Source organism: Anabrus simplex, chromosome 1 (assembly GCF_040414725.1).
Source record: "Anabrus simplex isolate iqAnaSimp1 chromosome 1, ASM4041472v1, whole genome shotgun sequence".
In the NCBI taxonomy this organism is placed as follows: Eukaryota; Metazoa; Arthropoda; class Insecta; order Orthoptera; family Tettigoniidae; genus Anabrus; species Anabrus simplex.
In genome coordinates this window covers 811,822,274-811,844,162 of record NC_090265.1, presented here as the reverse complement: position 1 = coordinate 811,844,162, position 21,889 = coordinate 811,822,274, and the positions used below count along the sequence as shown (strand labels likewise).

General features: G+C 43.0%; 1 protein-coding gene across 1 annotated transcript in view; it reads right to left on the bottom strand.

Moving 5' to 3' along the window:
* dgo (ankyrin repeat domain containing protein 6 diego) overlaps positions 1-21,889 on the bottom strand; it is a 348,810-nt gene that overhangs the window by 115,859 nt on the left and 211,062 nt on the right. The gene's annotated exons all lie outside the window — the stretch shown is intronic.

The window sequence follows — 21,889 nt, the reverse complement described above, 5'->3', positions numbered from 1 at the left end:
CTATATTCACATCATGGCCTCATCTACCATTGCCATATTTATTGCAGTTTTAAATGGAACGTGGTGTATCGACACTTGGTAAGGCAATTTACTGTACACATCAGAACATCGCTGTACACCTGCCGTTGTTACATAGGCTGTCGACAGCATGAAAAATGAGTGATTCTGAAAAGGAGTCCAGCATTTTCCTCGACAGTGCTAATACATTAAGAGCAAACACATTGTTTTATATATAAACAAGATGTCGTACTACATAATATTTTAGCTTCCATTATAAACGATACAGAAATATTAAAATCCTAATATTTGTATACATTCATAGCCCGCCTGGTGGCCGTGATCGTTAAGGCGTTGAAGTCTAAACGGTCTGACACCGAGGTTAGCCGGTTCCAATCCCATCAGAATGTTGGCCGCCAGGGTAGGGGAGGTGGTGGTATACAATTTCTAATCACTAGATTGCGTGCCAAAAGCCTGGATTAAATTCCAAGCCTCTCCGCAGTGCTCATGTGGAGTGAGGGCATATGACGCTGTTGATGGTGATTCGTCCTTCCGGCGGAGACGTTAAGCCTTCAACAGACCGCTTGGTGCTATTCGAGAGGAGTAGGCTATGTGCCGGCACCGGGTTTCGCCCTCTCCCTTCCTACTATCATATACAATTCATTTCATCTCATTAACTCCTCTGATGAGGTTGATGTCAGGAAGGGCATCCGGTCATAAAGACCTGCCACGACAGATTCATCTCACAAACACATTTTGATACATTCAGATTGTTCCGAATAAAACTCCGTCTGTTTTATTGCCCTAATTTATTTCAGGATGGCGCAATAAATGTGCACACACTCACACACGCACACACACAAGTCTATTCAGCTATGAATGGCTACAGTTACTAATTACTGCCTATTTGCAGTCTCTCTTCCATATGACTCAGCAGGCGGCCCGGCCCGTTGCTATACCTGGGACGGTTAATTCTTACTTTCAATTCCCCAAGTCAAGTCAGCTCGTACACCAGCTGTGTGTAGACCGCTATATCTGAACCCAGGGCTACGGGCCATTCAAGCACACGATGGTTGTTCGTTGGTTCGACTCCAGAGACAGTCCAGTAATTCACACAGTCACATGCAATGAACAACCAAACAGCAACAGCTCAACAGTATTCAACAGCAGGACGATACTCACAGCAGCGAACATTAACACAGGTCTATTTACCCTCACGCTCACGACTGCGGCTTCCCTTGCTGATTCACGGCGATTCTCCAGTCCACAGAAATGCCCAAACACACAGTACTCTCGGGTAGTACAGTGTCTTCCGTTCCGTACGTTGTCTGCAGCCCACCTACGAACTGGACTCTCAGACACCACAACCACAGCTCCTGGTTCAGATCTCGGTGGGACACCGATGACAGACAACACCTCTGTCGCCCTCAGCCCAGCCACCGAACCCCAGGACACTGAGTCTCACACTGACTCCACCACGGAGTCCAACAATGACTCCGAATCCAGCACCAACACTGACTATAGCTCCACCACGGAGCCCAACAATGACTCCAAATCCAGCACCAACACTGACTATAGCTCCACCACGGAGTCCAACAATGACTCCAAATCCAGCACCAACACTGACTATAGCTCCACCACGGAGCCCAACAATGACTCCAAATCCAGCACCAACACTGACTATAGCTCCACCACGGAGTCCAACAATGACTCCAAATCCAGCACCAACACTGACTATAGCTCCACCACGGAGCCCAACAATGACTCCAAATCCAGCACCAACACTGACTATAGCTCCACCACGGAGCCCAACAATGACTCCAAATCCAGCACCAACACTGACTATAGCTCCACCACGGAGTCCAACAATGACTCCAAATCCAGCACCAACACTGACTATAGCTCCACCACGGAGCCCAACAATGACTCCAAATCCAGCACCAACACTGACTATAGCTCCACCACGGAGCCCAACAATGACTCCGAATCCAGCACCAACACTGACTATAGCTCCACCACGGAGTCCAACAATGACTCCGAATCCAGCACCAACACTGACTATAGCTCCACCACGGAGCCCAACAATGACTCCGAATCCAGCACCAACACTGACTATAGCTCCACCACGGAGTCCAACAATGACTCCGAATCCAGCACCAACACTGACTATAGCTCCACCACGGAGCCCAACTCTGACTGACTGTCCGTGGCTAGCCTCCCTTTTCAAGCCCGTGTGATGTAAAGCAGAACATTCGCGAGGTGGCTAGACGCACAACATTCCCGTTGAATCTCCAAGAAACTCACAGCCGGCCGACGAGAACAATACACAGAAAGGCTGACCCCACCCCACAAGCCGGCTGGGAGATCCCCGGTCGTCTGAGTCACTAGCCCCTTCCTGGAAGTACCGAAAGGGGCTACCAAGGGGCTGGTTCGCAACAATATAATATACTCGGTTGTAAAATTAGTATGTACAGGTTGAAATTCTGTTCATGTTGGCAGAACCTCATTTTCGGTATAAAGTGATGTATGTAACCGTAAAACAGAATTTCTACACTACAAGCCAATATTATACGATCTACATCGTCATCGCCAGCTAACTGCTCCGAACCGCCCAGCTATTTTTCAGCGATTTATTATAACACTGCCGTTGATTTTTCGACAAAATAGTTATTGCCATTAAATTTAAGATGTCTTAGTTGATCATTCATTCAAATTTCACTGAAATCTGTTTGGTCCAAGTTCCCTGGTCAGTAAATCGCTAGTGCACGACCATCCAGTGTTTGAAGAGTACGTCATCTCTATGCGGCTCTACAGTATATCATTACCTAGAACGTGCAAGAGCATGCGTTCATATTCTGTAGCTCCTGCCACACACGTTGTTCTTACCCCTCATGTGACCTTATGCGGCTTTTTATTGAGATATTCTGAGCAATTATTGCAATGTTCCGGAAGGGAATGTTGTCACAGGTATCATCAGCGTGGGTTATAAAACGTTAGTTCAACATTTCAATGATAGAAATTACCAGGTACATTCGGAGTGATTTTCCGTTATATTCCCAACTTAACGTCATGTAGATGCTAAGAATTAGACAACTGATATAAAATATAAAGCGTAATTTACACGATGCCAGTGACTGGTGTGAACGTTGGACAATAGCTGCATATGTAATCAGCATCCATGTTCACTCAGCTTACACCAAAAATATTAATCACAAAATCATTGAAATCAAACATTTTATTAGCTATTAGCGAGGTACTCCACAAGTCCTGTTGTGTGTAAAACATAAGTAAAACCTTATTCTATAACTACAGGCATACTACGGGTACATCATCATCATATGCAGTTTCCAGCTGTTGGCTACATCTGCTTGGAACATAATCCTCCCCATCTCCTCTTGTCTTCCCACAACTTCTTCCTCTTCACACTTGCCCAGTCCTCTGTTCTTCTCTGTACACACTCTTCCTCTCCTTTTATCCACCTGTCTCCTGGTCTTCCCCTCCGTGGTTTTCCTCCTATCTCCATTTCGTGCATCTCCTGGGTATCCTTTCCCCTGTCATTCTCTTCATGTGTCCATACCGTCTAAGTCTAGATGCATCTATGCTGTTCTGTAGCGGCTCTTCTTTTACTATATCTCTTTCTCATTTCTCATCTTATACATTCTTGTCACTCCTATCCTGCTTCTAAGAAATTTCATTTTACTTGCCTGTATCCTAATCACAGCTCTCTACCTCATTACCCAAGTTTCTACTACATACGTTAGAATAGGTACATAGTACGTCCTGTATATCTTGGTGCCATTCGCTCTTAAAGCAACATGATCAAATAATTAGTTCTAATTTATCCACCAGAGGGTCTACTGTCTTTCACCAGTTACTCATTGAATCTTTGTCATATACAATTACGCTTAATTAATTTTTATATTTCAACTCAACTAATCATCTTCCAAGTTTCATCTGTAAGTTGTAGTATGTATGTACGGGTTCATAATATTAGTAAACAAGTTGTAGGCATGTGACAAAGTTTTCTCAGTTTTTCTCGAAATCATGTTAATGTTAGCTGCCTCTGTGGATCCGTCGTAGAGTGTCGGCCACCGGATCCCGAGATAGCTGGTTCAAACCCGGCAGAGGTAGTCGGATTTTTGAAGGGCGGAAAAAAGTCCATTCGACACTCCATGTTGTACGATGTCGGCATGTAAAATATCTCTGGTGATACATTTGGTATTTACCCGACAAAATTAATTAAATCTCGGCCATAGATGCCCAAGAGAGATCCGGTTTACTCGGTCTGCCATCTATCGGACCTAGAGTAAAACGGAACGTCGAAATTGACGAGCAGGCAGCCAGATGGCGTCAAATCGAAATGTCTGCACACTGTAGCTGAGACCATACGATTATTATTATTATTATTATTATGTTAATGTTATTTGGTCCTCATTAGAGTAAGACTGCCCAAATAAGGCATGCCTCCTATATAATCGTACTACTGCATGGAATATAGATTAGATACCAAACGAAAGCAAACCAAACGAAACGAAACGAAACGAAACCGAACTAAGTGAAACGAAACCAATCCGAACCAAACCAAACAAAACCATACTAAATCCTGTGATACATAATAGCTTGTTTAAAGTGTTAGTACCGAGCTCGATAGCTGCAGTCACTTAAGTGCGGCCAGTATCCAGTAATCGGGAGATAGTGGGTTCGAGTCCCGCTGTCGGCAGCCTTGAAGATGGTTTTCCGTGGTTTCCCATTTTCACACCAGGCAAATGCCGGGGCTGTACCATAATTAAGGCCACTGCCGCTTCCTTCCAACTCCTACGCCTTTTCTATCCCATCGTCGCCATAAGACCTATCTGTGTCAGTGCGACGTAAAGCAAAAAAAAAAAAAAAGTGTTAGCCTGCCAAGAGGATTGTTATCCATCTAGATCAAATGCGGGCACAATTCGGCTCAATGAGCAGTGAGTACCAGCAAAAGTGAGTACCAGATTAATTCCTGGGGGCAAAAGCGGCCAAGCGTAGAGCTAACCACTGTATCCCATCAAGTGCCGAGGTTACGGATAATGGAAGCCTTTACGTTTCACCCCTCCAAGGGCCTTCATGACCTATATGCAGATGATTTTGCTTTTCTTTTTTGCTCTCTACTCTTAGAGCGCTCACACCGTTAGCTCAAGGAGCGGGGCTCTCGCTTTACCCACCTATGAGCTAGTCAGGGCTGTCCAACGTTCATTTGCACTAGGGCACAACATGCATGATAACTAAGGGTACGCGGGCGCCAGGTTACGACTGCACTACTTCGATACTGCTGTTGCCATATCCCAGTTATTTCTGGGGTCCCTGGGACCAGCCAGGCTAATTTTTATTTTGGCTAGAGATTTAAGACCTTTTTCTTGAGATGAAAACGGATTCAAACCTCAGCCTTGCGGGTGGAAAGCCAGCAGCTAAACCACTGAGCTAATCACGCCCCGCCCCCACTCTACTGCTGCCCGTACTACTAGGACTAATAGTAATAATGATAATACTAATAATAAATCTAGAATTAACAAATATATGAAATTATATTAACTCACATATTTAATGTGAAATTTGGCGCTGCATGCTCGCTACAAGTTGAGGAAGTTGGTGTGTAACCGAAACAGGCTGCTTTAACGCACTATCCTTTCGAATGCGAGCACTAGCCAGTTAGTATTTTGAGAAAAGGATATAACAAATTTTCTGAGCTAGGAATTAATTGCGAAGGGCGCCATTCAAGAGCATCGCGGGCGCCGCGTTGGACAGGGCTGAGCTAGATGGTTCCCCAGCAGATATTGTAGTCCCTCGTGATCAGTATGACTGCAACCTCACCGGGCATACTGAGGTTTACGGTTCCATCTAAATAAGGTCTACAGGAGGTAGTACGATTTACGCTTTCTGCCGTTGATTTCAAGCCTCCTCCTACGTCGATGTTTATACACTGGATATCGAATTGTTAATGCAAGCCTTATTGTTTGGGGATTGCTAGTGGTGTACGGAGGTCAAGCAAAGATCAGTGGTGGGAGGAGTTCGGAGTATTCACGCGTGAAACCAACACTAACAAGCGCAAATCTCCACACAATAAAACCTCGCACACCTTTAATGACAAAAATGCATTCTGATGCAGACGTAATTTATGTCCCTCCTACTCGTACAATAGAGAAAATTCTTGATCAATTCCTCCGTGACGTTTACCATACCACATAAAAAAGAAACCGGTTTATTTTTACGTGCCTACTGATATCACGAACACCGTCATGGGATTTTCGGTTTTTACATGGAACCTGAACCATACGAAAGTGACTTTCCACTGTTTAAATCCCACGAGGTTGAAATTCAAACACCTTTTAAAGAAAACAAACACATGGCCCGAACGAGCCTTAGAAAGCCCGAACCTGCTAAGACGAATGCTGCCCAACAAGATGACCAAGGGATTTTGTAGTCTCCATTGGTGATAGTGATTACTACTTCAGATCCTTAGCGGTATTGTTCGGCATTCCTGGCCGGATTCGCTCTCTCTCCTTACAACACCGTAGTTGACATCGTGAGGCTGAATGAACCCTGGGGGAACTTTGTTCCAATCATCAGAACAAAATAAAATCCTCGGAAGAGCCAGAAATTGAACTCAATGCCTCTGGGCAAGTCATACACTCCCTCCATATTAGGAACCAGGTTTGATAAACGCCGTAGAATATAATTCGTGCTAACTTTAACATGAAATAATAATAATAAAATTAATAATAACTCCGCTATTGCTGGTCCGAAGCCTGGTTGAGAAATGAGAAATCATTTCGGACTAACAATCCGATCTTATTTTGGAATTTATTTCCTACCCAATTTCCTACACCATTTGATATACAGAACGGAAATTTCGCTAAATGAGAGCACTACCCCAGGTGGTTAACTTGAAAGAGAAATCCACCATTGCAGTACGCAATGTATCGGAACCTAGGATTCTTGGGAGTCCCACCATCTGCGTGCAAGGTGAGTCGGAGCGTCTGGAAACGCCTTCCAAATTGAAATTCAAGAAGAAATTCTTCATTAAGACCATAAACGTCAACTCACTCCTCCGAGTTGGAAAAACAGAAAGCTCCTGGACGACCAACAAATCCAGATTTTGGCTGTACAAGAAACTAGCCAGCAATAAAGATAATAGCTAACACCCCTCTCCTTGGGACTGCCCTCTACATAAACAAAACTATAGTAAATAGTGTCACAGACTTCTCATCAAAATCTGAAAGATTATTACTATTGACAATTAAGTGTAAAATCAAGAAGTGTACTCTCATAAACTGCCGCTCTCCTATCAATGAAGACAATAATAAGAACCCACAGAAAGTTGATGATTTCTGGGAACTCTTGGAAATAGAAATCGCCCGGATACCAGTAAACCATGTAAAAATCCTTCTGGGAGACTTCAACGCACAAATAGGGAAAGAAAGAAAATACAGAGACGTAGTAGGAGACTATCCAGCACACAGGCGGACAAAAAAGATTGGAGAAAGGCTCCTTGGACTCTGCAAAACCTTCCAGTTGAATCTAATGTCAACTCACTTTCGGAAACTCCCAAGAAGAGGAAAGACAGGGGTATCTCCAAATCTTAACCTAGGAGAATTCCAATTAGACCCTGTAGCAATAACCAGTACAAACACTAGGGATGTGATGAATGTTAAAGTGATTAGAAATGGTAAATTCATCTCTGATCACTCTCTCTCCAAAGTTAAAATACATTTTCTTCCACCAAGAAAAAAAAAAAAAGAAAGATCCGCCCAAAGTGAAAAAATACAACACCAACCGAATGAACATCAAAGAATATATTATAAATAACTTAAGAGAAGAAATCCGCTCTCCTAGAACAAAGACTTGGCAACACCTCTGTCAAGAGATCATTGGAGCCGCTAAGAAAACACTCAGCCTAGCAAAGCGGAAACGTACAATCTCATGGAATGAAGAATGTGAGAGAGCACTCAAAACGAGATCTGACACGTGGCAAAATGGAAATGTTCAAGAAATGCGGAACGCTTGGAACAATTCAGAAAACAAAGGAAAGAAACATCAGCGGTATTCTGCAGGATCAAACGATCATTTGAGAATGCAAAGTTACAAAACCTCCAGGACAACTTCACTAAGAATAACACCAGAGATGTCTTTCAAACCGTTAAGGAAGAGCTCGAAGGATACCAACTTCCAAGTATAAGCTTCAAAACCGAACAAGGCAAAATTGGACTGAACAATCAAGAAAATTGCAATATATTGACAACTGCCTGGGTGCCCCAGGGAATAGCTCTACACATCCGACATTATTTTGTTAAATACATGGAAGTTTAGAGAAAGAAAGATGCATTAATAATTTATATTCCATGAATACACTGTTTGTAACTCATAATCTCGCCCACAATTACATCAGTAATCAAGAAAATACAAGGTGCATAAAAGCGAGAATTCTCGTAGCCTGTCACCTACTGTCTGCTGTCACCTACTGTCAACTGAGAAACTACAAGAATGCTCAGGACTCATCACCCATGTGGTACATCAGATAATGAATCTGCATGTTGCTGTTTGAGTCATCAGTCCATAGACTGGTTTGATGCAGCTCTTCATGCAACTTCTCAACTGCCCACCTCCAACAAACAAACTAGAACACCTGGCTCCCACTATGAACCCAGAAGATGATATGCCACCAACAAAAGAGGAAATAAAAGAAGCCCTAGAAAGTTTCAAGAATAACAAAGCCAATGGAGAAGACTCAATATCAGCAGGAATGTTGAAATGGGCTGAACAGGAAATCCTGGACGATCTGCACCATACTTTCCAGCAAATATGGGAGACAGAAAAGCTACCAGACACATGGAAAACAGTGCTGATTCACCCACTCCATAAGAAAGGGAATGAACGAGATGTTAAAAACTACAGAGGCGAGTCGCTACTCCCAGTCGCTTACAAAATCATCTCCAAGATACTTCTGAAGAGAACTGAAGGAATCCTAGATAAGCAACTTGGAGAATACCAAGGTGGATTCCGGAAAGGCCGTTTCTGTGCTGAGCAAATCCTTAATTTGAAATAAATAATTCGCCACAGAGTGCTGAACGGCAAAAATATAGTGATTTATTTCATTGACTTCAAAAAGGCCTTTGACTCGGTTTGTCAGAGAGACCCTAGATAAGATCATCACATCAGAGAATTAGGGGTCCAAACCATACTGGCAAACATTATCAGAGAAACCATAACAGGCATAAATTATAAGGTAGCGTGATCCTCAGTGGTCAATTCGCAAATAAATAAATAAATAAATAAATAAATAAATAAATAAATAAATAAATAAATAAATAAATAAATAAATAAATAAATAAATAAATAAATAAATAAATAAATAAATAAATAATAATTTGTTTAACATCTTTTCCTATTGCTCTATATTAAGAGACGCCAGAGTGTTCGAATTATGCCCTAAGAAAGGGTTCTTAATCGACCCAATCGATTTACTGGCATGGTCTCACGTACTTAAGTTATCGTAAAGGCCAAACATCTAAACTAGGACTCGACCTTACAAGCGTTAAGAGAATATTTCCTGGGGGAATTGTCTCAGTCATTTCAAATTAAGACAGGTGTGCGACAGGGTGATGGATTATCACCACTATTATTCAACTGTGTTCTGGAGAAGATTGTGAGAATTTGGAATTCCGAACTTGAAAATCAAGGGATACCCCCGATCTGCTTAGGAATAAAATTGTGAGCAATCAAAGTCAACTGCTTGGCTTTCGCTGATGATTTTGCGATACTTTCAGAAAGCCTAGAGGAAGCGACCATACAGCTCAAGCTCCTTGAAAAGATCGCTAGCAAAACGGGACGTAGGATCTCAAAAGAGAAGACCAAGTTAATGATGAACGACAAACATGAACCAATATTCCTTAAAACAGAGATTGGACGGATTCAGGGGGTTCAAGTTCAAATACCTTGGTGAAATCATACAAGAGAACGGACTAGAGAAAGCTGCTGTATTTCAAAAATGGAGAGAGATTATAGACTAACTAAAAACATCTACAACAAGAAATGCATCACATGGAATAGCAATACCAAAAATAAGGCATTACAACACTGTAGTAAAAACAGAATGCCTGTATGCCAGCGAATGCCTCTCGATGAATTAAAAATTGGAGAAACTGGAGATCCCAAAAAGAAGAGTAATACGGAAAATCTTGGGCCCAATCTAGACTGAAACCGGCTGGAAACTTCGGAACAACAATGAAGTCTAGAAAAATGTGGAGAAAATTTCAGAGAGCATGAAAAATACATTTCTACAGAATGGACAGAACCAGACTAACCAAAACGTTATTCAACTACCTGTGGAACAAGGAGACAACGACGGCACGGATTAAAAGTTCGTAAAGGTATAGAGAATTCCAACATCCAGGGAGTTCAGATGTTTGACAAGAAAATATTTCGGATCATGATTCAAAATTTGGAAGGATTTCAAGTCGAAAGAACAGCAAAGACGGGAACAGCCTGGACGGATGAACAGAAGAAACAGCATAGCGGAGTACAGGAGGAAGAGAAAATTTCAGACAAAGACAAACTGAAAGTGTAGCGCGATCCTCAGTGTATTGACGACGGGCGCCGAACGGAGGCTGCTACCCAATGCGGACCGGATAGTTTAAGCCTCCAAGAAAGAAATTACACTGCTGCACTCAAACTACTGTAACTCGAAATGTATTCAAGGTATCAACCTCAAACTTGCAACATGTACTCACTAGGTTGCTTCGTAGTCTGTGCGTTGTGATACGTTTCAAAGCAACACCGTTTGTGGCTGCATTCAATAGTCTTTCTAAGCACAGTGTAGTGTGAATGCCGTGTTTGTGCCATACGTAAATTGTTTTCAAGTATGCAAAGATTTCCATTTACGGCTACTCCCCGTTTAGTGTTAGCCGTTAATCATTAGAAATATCTAATTCATTGTCACTCGGTACCTGTTATAACCGGTCTGTACATAATTAATCACAATTATCGGTAGCCATGGGCAACTGAATACGCCGCGCCATGTTGACATCTGCCCGGGTGCTCCAGGGAATAGCTCTACATATCCGACATTATTTCGTTAAATACATGAAATGCATTAATAATTTATATTCCATGAATACACTGTTTGTAACTCATAATCTCGCCACCAATTACATCAATAATCAAGAAAATACAAGGTGCATAAAAGCGAGAATTCTCGTAACACGTCACCTACTGTCAGCTGAGAAACTACCAGAAATCTCAGGGCTCAACTCCCATGTCGCACATCAGATAATGAATCTGCATGTTGTTGTTTGAGTCATCAGTCCATAGACTGGTTTGATGCAGCCTTTCATGCCACCCTATCCATTGCTAAACTTTTCATTCCTACGTAAATATTGCATCCTACATCTGCTCTAATCTGCTTGTCAGATTCACACATCTGCTCTAATCTGCTTGTCAGATTCATACGTTGGTCTACCCTACCGTTTTTACCGCCTACACTTCCTTCAAAAACCAACTGAACAAATCTTGGGTGTTGTAAGATGTGCCCTATCATTCTATCTCTTCTTCTCGTCAAATTTAGCCAAATCGATCTCCTCTCACCAATTCGATTCAGTATCTCTTCATTCATGATTCAATCTATCCATTCTTCTGTAACACCACATTTCAAAAGCTTCTATTATCTTTCTTTCTGAGCTAGTTATCGTCCATACAATGCCACGCTCCAGGTGAAAGTCTTCAGAAACATCTTTCTAATTCCTATATCAATGTTTGAAATGAGCAAATTTCTTCTCTTAAGAAAGCTCTTCCTTGCTTGTGCTACTCTGCATTTTGTCCTCCTTACTTCTGCCATCGTTAGTTATTTTACTACCCAGGTAACGATATTCATCTACTTCCTTTAAGACTTCATTTCCTAATCTAAAATTTCCTGCATCACCTGCCTTCGTTCGACTGCACTCCATTACTTTTGTTTTGGACTTATTTATTTTCATCTTGTACTCCTTACCCAAGACTTCGTCCATACCATTCAGCAACTTCTCGAGATCTTCTGCAGTCTCAGATAAAATAACAATAACATCGGCAAATCTCAAGGTTTTGATTTCCTCTCCTTGGATTGTGATTCCCTTTCCAAATTCCTCTTTATTTCCTTTACTGCCTGTTCTTTGTAAACCATGAAAAGGATGGGAGGGGGGGGGAACTGCGGCCTTGTCTCACTCCTTTCTGGGTTGTTATTTATTTTTCAAAGCCCTCGATTCTTACACTGCAGACTGATTAGTATACAGATTGCAGATAATTCTTCGTTCTCGGTATCTGATCCCAATCACCTTCAGAATCTCAAGTAGCTTGGTCCAATCAACATTATCGAATATCTGTTCTAGATCTGTGAACGCCATGTACGTGAACTTGTCCTTCTTAATTCGATCCTCTAAGATCAGGCGTCAAGTCAGGATTACTTCACGTGTTCCTACATTTCTTCTGAAGCCAAATTGATCTTCTCCCAACTCAGTTTCATCTTGTGTTTACATTCTTCTGTAAATAATACGTGTTAACATTTTGCAGGCATGAGATACTAAACAGCACCGACTTTCTTGGGAACAGGTATAACAACATTCTTCCGAAAATCGGATGGCACTTCTCCTGTCTCATACATCTTACACACTAAATGGAATAACCTTGCCATGTTCGTTTCTCCTAAGACAGTCAGTGATTCAGAGGGAATGTCATCAATTCCAGGTGCCTTGCTCCTAGTTAGGTCTCCCACAGCTCTGACAAAGTCTTACTTCAAAATTGGGTCTCCCATTTCATCTGCATCAACAGCCTCTTCTTGTTCCACGACCAAATTATCTACATCTTTACCTTGATACAACTGTTGGATATGTTCCTGCCACCTTTCTGCTTTGTCTTCTTTCCATAGAAGTGGCTTTCCATCTGAGCTCTTAATATTCATACACTTAGATCTCCTTTCTCCAAAGGTTTCCTTGATTTTCCTGTATGCAGCATCTATCTTTCCTAGGACCATACAACCTCAGACATCGTTGCACTTCTCCTTCAGCCATTCTTCCTTAGCTACCATGCACTTTCTATCTACTTCATTCTTTAATCGCCTGTATTATTTTCTGCCTTCACTTTCTAACATTCTTGTATTTCGTCGTTCATAAATCAGATCTAGTATCTCCTGAGTTATCCACTGATTCTTAGTTGATCTTTTCTTCCTTTCTAACATTTCTTCAGCAGCCCTACTGACTTCATTTTTCATGACCATCCACTCTTCGTCTATTGTGTTTCCTTCAGCCTTTTCATTTAGTCCTTGTGCAACATGTTCCTTGAAACAATCCCTCACACTCTTTTCTTTCAACATGTCTAGTTCCCATCTCCTCGCATTCCATCCTTCCTTCAATTCAACTTCAGATGGCATTTCATGACCAACAAGTTGTGGTCAGAGTCCACGTCTGCTCCTGGGAAAGTTCTGCAATCGAACACCTGGTTTCTGAATATTTGCCTTATCATAATGAAGTATATTTGATATCTTCCAGCAAGGTAGTTACAGTAACAGGTAGGGATCACACGCAGGTTTCCTCACCACGCATAGCCGTCGGTGACGTCATCGGAACCCTGACATCTCAGCGCCTTGTCCTCTATATGAGAGAATACAAAGCTGTGAGCGATTCTTTTAAAGCCACAAGTTAGAAATAAGAGAATTTTATTGATATTTTAATCTCACCTCAAAAAAGGCATTCCGCTATTACATTCGAGTAATAATATGAGATCGAATACAATGTGGATCAGGCATTATTTCTGAAGTATTTAGACGGTCTGTATAACATGTTGTAACAATGCTAAGACTGTGATCGCTGTGGAACGGCCATTCCATTATGTTCATGACAACTATGACTATGACGACTCTAACAAGGGGCTCTGATCGTTACAGACTCCAACATTAAATACTGATGACTGCAAGAAGTATGTCCATCGTTAAAAACAATATTAGGAAACTATATAGGCCCTACACTGTCAACAACACAAACAGCAAAGTTAGGAAACTGTAACTGTCCACAACACAAACAGTAAATATTTTCCTCCAAGTGCCAAGAACTTGTAAATTCCATGTTAACATTAGATAGTAGGTAAGGGTTATTCTGCCCGAAGGCAGGTCCGAACCTCCGCAGAGGTGACCCTGAGCCGGAGTTTACGTGCGGTAGGGTGGCCAGTTCCTTTCCGCTCCTCCATTCCCTTACCCCCCACCAACAGCGCGTGGCAACCCATCCAACTCCTGATCACGCCCAATGTTGCTTAGCTTCAGAGATCTCACGGGATCCGGTGTTTCAACACGGCTACGGCCGTTGGCACATTAGATAGTATATACACATTAATGAGCCTGTATATTAACATTGTTAGCACTGGTTTCATATACAACATAATAAACTGCCTTCCATAAAAAAAATACTCTTTGTTACACACAAAGAGTAATGCTGATATTAAAAATATATATTAACAAACACAGGGGCTGCCTGGCCGAGGCGGTAAAGGCGTGCTCGGTTCGCCCGGAAGGACATGGGTTCGAATCCCCGTCAGGAAGTCGTAAAATTTAAGAAACGAGATTTCCACTTCCGGAGGTGCATATGGCCCTGAGGTTCACTCAGCCTACACCCAAAATGAGTACCAGGTTAATTCCTGGGGGCAAAGGCGGCCGGGCGTAGAGTAACCACTCTACCCCATCACGTGCCGCGGTTACCTTTACCTTCCACTCCTCCCAGGGCCTTCATGGCCTGTACGGAGGTGACTTTGTCTACTACACTTTGTCCACCTCTGTGATGTAGTGGTTAGCGTGATTAGCTGCCACCCCCGGAGGCCCGGGCTCGATTCCCGGCTCTGCCACGAAAATTTGAAAAGTGGTATGAGGGCTGGAACGGGGTTCACTCAGCCTCGGGAGGTCAACTGAATAGAGGTGAGTTCGATTCCCACCTCAGCCATCCTGGAAGTGGTTTTCCGTGGTTTCCCACTTCTCCTCCACGGCCGCTTCCTTCCCTCTTCCTTGCCTATCCCTTCCACTCTTCCCATCCCTCCACAAGGCCCCTGTTCAGCATAGCAGGTGAGGCCGCCTGGGCGAGGTACTGGTCATTCTCCCCAGTTGTATCCCCGACCAAGAGTCTGAAGCTCCAGGACACTGCCCTTGAGGCGGTAGAGGTGGGATCCCTCGCTGTGTCCGAGGGAAAAGCCGACCCTGGAGGGTAAACAGATGATGATGATGATGATGATTATCAAACACACTTATCTATAGCATCAGTGGAATTTCTTTTCCTTTCTTCTTTCCTTATCGATATTGTATTAATTGAAACTCAGTCTCTTGTATGCCTTACTTTTGATTAAGGCGTTCATTCGAATAAAAAAATCGGCTTCTCACGAAGCAACTTGCAAATTCGTGAATTTTGGGGTATTTCTTCTCCAGGATGTCCGTACAGTTTGTGATGACGTTCGAACCCTCTTTCAGTTCTTTTCCATCTACGCTACCGTGTTGTACCATCTCTCTGTAGGCTGCATCAAACTGTCTCTAGACGTCTTTGAAATCCAATTTCCACCCTTTGTTTTATGTTGAGCTGTTTTCTCTCCATAATTGCTTTCTATGCCGAGGTTATTCTTTTTTACCCTAAAAGATATACAGCCAGCGAAGTCTTCAAGCAGATCATCAAGATCTTTGTTTTCGAGACTGTCCTCGAGCTGTTCCACTAGCTCTTTAATGGCTTTAACCAATCCTTGCTCACCCTCCGGTAAAGAGTAGGATGTTGTGGGCTCAACGCTTCCCTTAGTCTGGCACACGATATCCGAAATTTGATCGACGTTTATTATAAAATACCTGCAAGTAATGTTTCATGATGTTCTTTAGAATAATTGGAACTTCTTTTCACCTCGGAAGCATTGAGGCTGAGAAGCAATGATTTCACACTTTGCGTCACAGCTGTCGGAACTGGATGGTCATAAAATCTTCCGAACCCTCGAATCTGAGAATAATAGCTGTCAATAACATCTTGATTACTTCTTGCTGTATTTCTTTTTAAGGTCAGTGGCTTTAGGGAATAAGTGAGAGTGTATGTTTTGTTCCTTGCGTGCCTGCTATGATATGTGCAGCCCGCAATGGTGCAACAAACCACACTGAAAAGTGTACACTATTACTGCGTTTTACGTTTTATACCCCCATAAAATAAAAATACACGATTTCTTAAACACCAGATGTGTTACTGTCGTGTATTATTAGCTCTTAGCTTCTGCGTGCACCCCACACCCCAACCCCATGGTACTAGCCCTTGAAGGGCCTTGGCCTACCAAGCGATCGCTGCTCAGCCCGAAGGCCTGCAGATTACGAAGTGCCAGGTGGTCAGCAGGACGAATTCTCTCGGCCGTTATTCTTTGCTTTCTAGACCAGGGCCACTATCTCACAGTCAGATAGCTCCTCAATTCTAATCACGTAGGCTGAGTGGACCTCGAACCAGCCCTCAGGTCCAGGTAAAAATCCCTGACCTGGCCGAAAATCAAACACGGGACCTCTGGGTAAGAGGCAGGCACGCTACCCCTACACCACGGGAACGGCTTACTACGAACTACCTTTACCTCGTTCAGGGCAGCTTTAGCGCGAGGGTCCTGCGTGACGTCACAGCCCCGCTTTGCTACTGGGCAACTCTCCCGTGATCCCTACCTTCTATTCTACGTACCTTGCCTTCCAGGATTCCAGTATCTCCAGGTCTCGTCCACGTATACAGCCGTCATTTGTGGTGTTTGAACCAAGTATTAGCAGGCACTAAATTATGATCGGTGCAGAATTCAACCACCCGACTTCCTCTTTCGTTCCTTTGTCCCAATCCGAATTCTCCTACTGTATTACCTTCTCTTCCTTGCCTACCACTGCATTCCAGTCTCCCATCACAATTAGATTCTCGTCACCTTTTACATATTGCCTTATATCTTCTATCTCTTCATGTATTACTTCGATTTCCTCGTCATTCGCTGAACTAGTAGGCATATAGACCTGCACTCTTGTGGTGGGCATTGGTATGGTGTCTATCTTGACATCAATAATTCTTTCACTATGCTGGTCGTAGTATCGTACCCGCTGCGCTATTTTCTTATTCATTATTAAACCAACTCCTGCATTTCCCCTGTTTGATTTTGTGTTGATAATTCTGTAGTCACTTGACCAAAAATCCTGTTCTTCCTGCCAACGTACTTCACTTATACCAACTACATCTAACTATAGTCTATCCATCTCCCTTTTCAGATTCTCTAACCTACCACAATGATTCAAACTTCTAACATTCCACGCTCCGACTCGCATAATATTAGCATCCATCTTCCTGATGACCGCCCTCTCTCGTGTAGTCCCTACCCGGAGATTCGAATGGGGGACTGGTTTACCTCCGGAATATTTTACCCGGGAGGAAGCCATCATCAGTACATCATTCATACAGAGAGAGAGAGATAGATACATGTCCTCGGGAGTTAGTTACGGCTGTAGTTTCCCGTTGCTTTCAGTCGTTTAAGGTATTTACTAATATGAATCTGCATATAAATGTTGAAATAGACTGACGTAATACAGGGCACGTTGCCATGGGCGCGCCATCTTGTTCAATGATTCTCGGCACGTAAGAACACCCGTGTATATACGAAGTTTCCACGCCTACAAAGATCGTACAATAAAAATACATCGACACTAAAATCTACGATCCCTCTACTCCATGGCATGATTGAAAGTAGTTAAAATTATAGCTAAACGACAGCACAACAAGCTACAAACGATACCCGTGCGTAAAAACGAAGATCTCCGGGGCCCGTCAACAACCGCTGGCCGCAGTACTACGGAGATCTCCGTGGCCGGTCGTCAATGCGTTAAGACAAATATCAAGTCCCCAAATCAGAGGAATTAGTAGATGCGGCTGAAACCCCAGCCCGGCCCAAAATCGAACCCATGACTCTCTGAACCGAAGGCCACGACGCTGACCATTCAGTCAAGGTGCCGTACTTCAGAACATCTTCAACGATTATTATTGGAAGCCTCCGTGGCACAGGCGGTAGCGCGCCGGCATCTCACCGCTGAGTTCCATGGTTGAAATCCCGGTCACTCAATGTGAGATTGGTGCTGCTGGACAAAGCGGAGCGGAACAGGTTTTTCCCGGGGTACTCCGGTTTTTTCGGTCATCTTTCATTCCAGCGACACTCACCAACGTAATTTAATTTCATCTGTCAATCATTTATCATAGCCGCAGAGGAGTGCGACAGGTTTCAGCAGCCGGCAGAATCCCTATCCTCGCCACTACCACTAGATGGGGGCTTCATTCATTTCATTGCTGACCGGTCGAAAGACTGGAAACAAGTTATGGATTATTATTATTATTATTATTATTATTATTATTATATATATATATATATATATATATATATATATATATATATATATATATATATAATTCGCTGGAGCCATCAAGGACCACGTTAAGTCTTGTTGCATTTGACACTGAACTTGGCCTTCTTTAGAGCCCAAATTTCCCTCATTCTTTGTGAGTGGGCCTGCTTACGCTCCTCTGTCCAAGGGGCACCGTGTCTTCTCTTCGGCTGCTCGTCTCGGTTTAGCCCGTTCGTCAATATTTTCTTGCGGAAGACATCTCTGTTAAGGGCGTCTTCAGCTGAGATATGTAGCATTTGCAGGTCTTCTTTGATATTTCTAAACCAGGGAATTGTGGTTTTGGGGTTTGAATCAAAAAAGTGAAATATTTCTTTTGTTAACTTTCTTCCGTCCATTCTTTTCAGATGACCGTAAAATCGTGCCCGTCTTTTTCTGATTGTGTCGGTAATTTTCTCTATTTTGCTGTAGACTTCCTTGTTGGATCTCTTTTGATGGATTCCATTTCTGTACTTTGATCCCAAGATTCCTCTCACAATTTTGCGTTCTCTTTTCTCCAGTTCTTCAAGGAGTCCTTTGTTGGCATTTAGAGACAGGGTTTCGGCTGCATATAGAACTACTGGCTTCAGAACTGTTTCATAGTGACGTATCTTGGTGTTTTGGGAAAGGCATTTTTTGTTGTAGATTGTGCGGGATGTTTGGTAGGCTATTTCCAGTTTGCGTACTCGCTCCTGAAGTGCTTCTTTGTCCAGTCCATTTTTCATGATGATCTCACCCAGGTATTTGAATTTGTCTACTCGGGTGATGTCCCCGTATTTTGTATGGAGTTTTGGTGGAGCCTCTTTGATGTTAGTCATTACTTCTGTTTTCTCAAACGATATCTGCAAACCAGTTTGTTCGGCAATTTCCTTTAAAATTTCATCTTGAGCTCTAGCGGTTTCTATGTCGTTGGAGAAAACAGCAATATCATCGGCAAATGCTAAGCAGTCTGTTGCGATCCCCTTGGATTTGGTTCCTATTCTCAATGGACTGTAGTTGGTTTCCTGTAATCTCACCCGCCAGGTTCTGATGATCTTTTCAAGAACACAGTTGAAGAGTATCGGGGATAGCCCATCACCTTGTCGGACTCCTGTTTTGATGTCAAAGGAATGCGAGAGACATCCGTGGAACTTCACCTTGGATTTTGTATCGGTCAGGGTGGCTCTAATTAATGCCAGCAGTCTCAAATCAACTCCAAATTCATTTAAGATGTTTAGCAGGACTTCCCGGTCAATGGAGTCTATGCTTTCTTAAAGTCCACAAAGACAGACACATACTGCTTGGACCTTAGCGTACAATAACTGATGATCGTTTTGAGATTTTGGATCTGTTCAGCTGTTGAGCGTTCTTTTCTGAACCCTCCTTGGTATTCACCTATTTGATGTTCGACTTGTGCTTCCAAACGCTCCAGGATGGCAAGTGATAGAATTTTGTAAGTCACGGGTAGCAAAGATATTCCTCTGTAGTTGTTGATGTTCTTCATGCTGCCTTTTTTGTGTAATGGATGGATCAAAGCTATTTTCCAACCTTCGGGTAGGGTCTCCTTGTTCCAAATTTCTTCTATTTGCTTTTGCAAGATATCAAGTGATTCCTCTGGGGCATTTTCCATAGTTCTGCTACTACTGAGTCTTCCCCCGGCGCTTTGTTATTTTTGAGACGGGCAATGTGGCGCTTGATTTCATCTCTGTCAGGTGGTCTGGAATCTGGGTACCTGAGTAAGGGTTCCTTGGTCTCAATGGGGCTTTGCGGTTTAGAGCAATTAAGTAAATTCTTGAAGTAGTCTGCCAGAATGCTGCAATTTTCTTCATTTGATGTCGCCAGTGTGCCGTCCTTTCGCTCAAAGCATAGAGATGGTGGTTTAAAGCCAGTGAGTTTGCGTTTGAAGGCTCTGTAGTACTCTCTGCTTTCATTCTTCCTAAAGTTTTGTTCTATCTTTTCAATGAGAGATTTTTCGTATTTACGTTTCTCAGTTCTGAACACCCTAGCTGCTTGGGCACGTTGGGTTTTGTAGGTTTCCCAATCATTTTCTGATTTCGTAGAGTAGTACTGTTTCCACGCATTGAGTCTTTCTTGGAGGACTGATTCGCAGGTACCATTCCACCAGGCATGCTTTTTGCCTCTCTTGATTTCTGCAACGTCTTTGGCGGCCTCAACAAGGAGACTTTTGGCGTTGTTAAAGTCAGTGTCATTTAGTCTAGCCTTCTCCTGGAACTCCTCGACCCTTTGCCGAAGTTTATCATTGTCGAAGCGTGTGATCTGTTTGGTTGTCTTCCTTGTGTTTGCGGGAATTGGTTTGAATTTGATAAGAGACATATAATGATCTGAGGCCACATTTATGCCTTTCTTTACCTTGACATTCATAATCTCAGGGCTGTTTCTCCTGGAGATTGCAACATGATCAATTTGGAACTCTCCGAGAGCTTGGACGGGAGAACGCCAAGTCATTTGCTTTCTGGGTAGATGGCGAAAGTGGGTCGACATGACCTGCAGGTTGTGATTTTCGCAAATAGACACCAGTCTTTTGCGGTTGGGATTGGTTCTTTTGTGAGCAGGGTAATTTCCTATAACTCTCTTGTACTTCTGTTCACGACCTAGTTGGGCATTGAAATCACCCAAAAGAAGCTTGACATGGTGTTTGGGGATTTTGTTTAATTTTTCATCCAGTAGGTCCCAGAAATTATCAACTTCGTCTGGATCAGACTTGTTCTTATCGTTTGTAGGAGCATATGCGTTAACTAGGGCGTAGGTTTTGTTCGCGCATTTAATTGTGAGTATAGACAATCTGTCATTCACAGGTTCGAAATTTGCAACCGATTTAAGGATCTTGGTTATAACAGCAGACGTGGTTCCAAGCATCACAGCTCCATTGAGGATTCCTCTTTGCGCTTTGCTCTTGAAAAATCGGTAGCCTTCGGATTCAAAAATCTCTTCATCTGGGTACCTTGTTTCCTGTAGGGCCATTATAGATATCTGATTTTCGTGAAGAGCTTTGGTGAGGGTTTTCAGCTTGCCAGTTTGTGTAAGTGAATTTATGTTGAAAGTTGCTAGAAAGGTTTTAGATTTTGGCCTGAGTTTTTGACTCTTCGGGGTACACCGAGACGCTCCGACTCGTCTCTTACATGATGTCGAGTCTCCCCCAGAATCCGAACGAGACTCGTGCGCCGTGGCGTTCACGACGAGGGATTTATCCGAAGATTTACCCCCTGGGGTATGTTTCTTGAAATGTTGTGCCATCATGCTTTTTGACTTGACTTTGCTTTGGACGGGTACCCATCCTTTTACAACTAAGGTTGTTAGCCCTAGAGGTTGCCTCAAGATGTTTTCTGGCTTCTGGTCATTTACCAGTCTTCGCCGTAACCCTGGCAAGGGACCAGTTTTTTTTTTCACGGTGGTATTTTTTTTCCCTACTACCCTCTGACGCTGCTGGCGGCAGAGCCAGCGAGCTTCCCCAATTCCAAT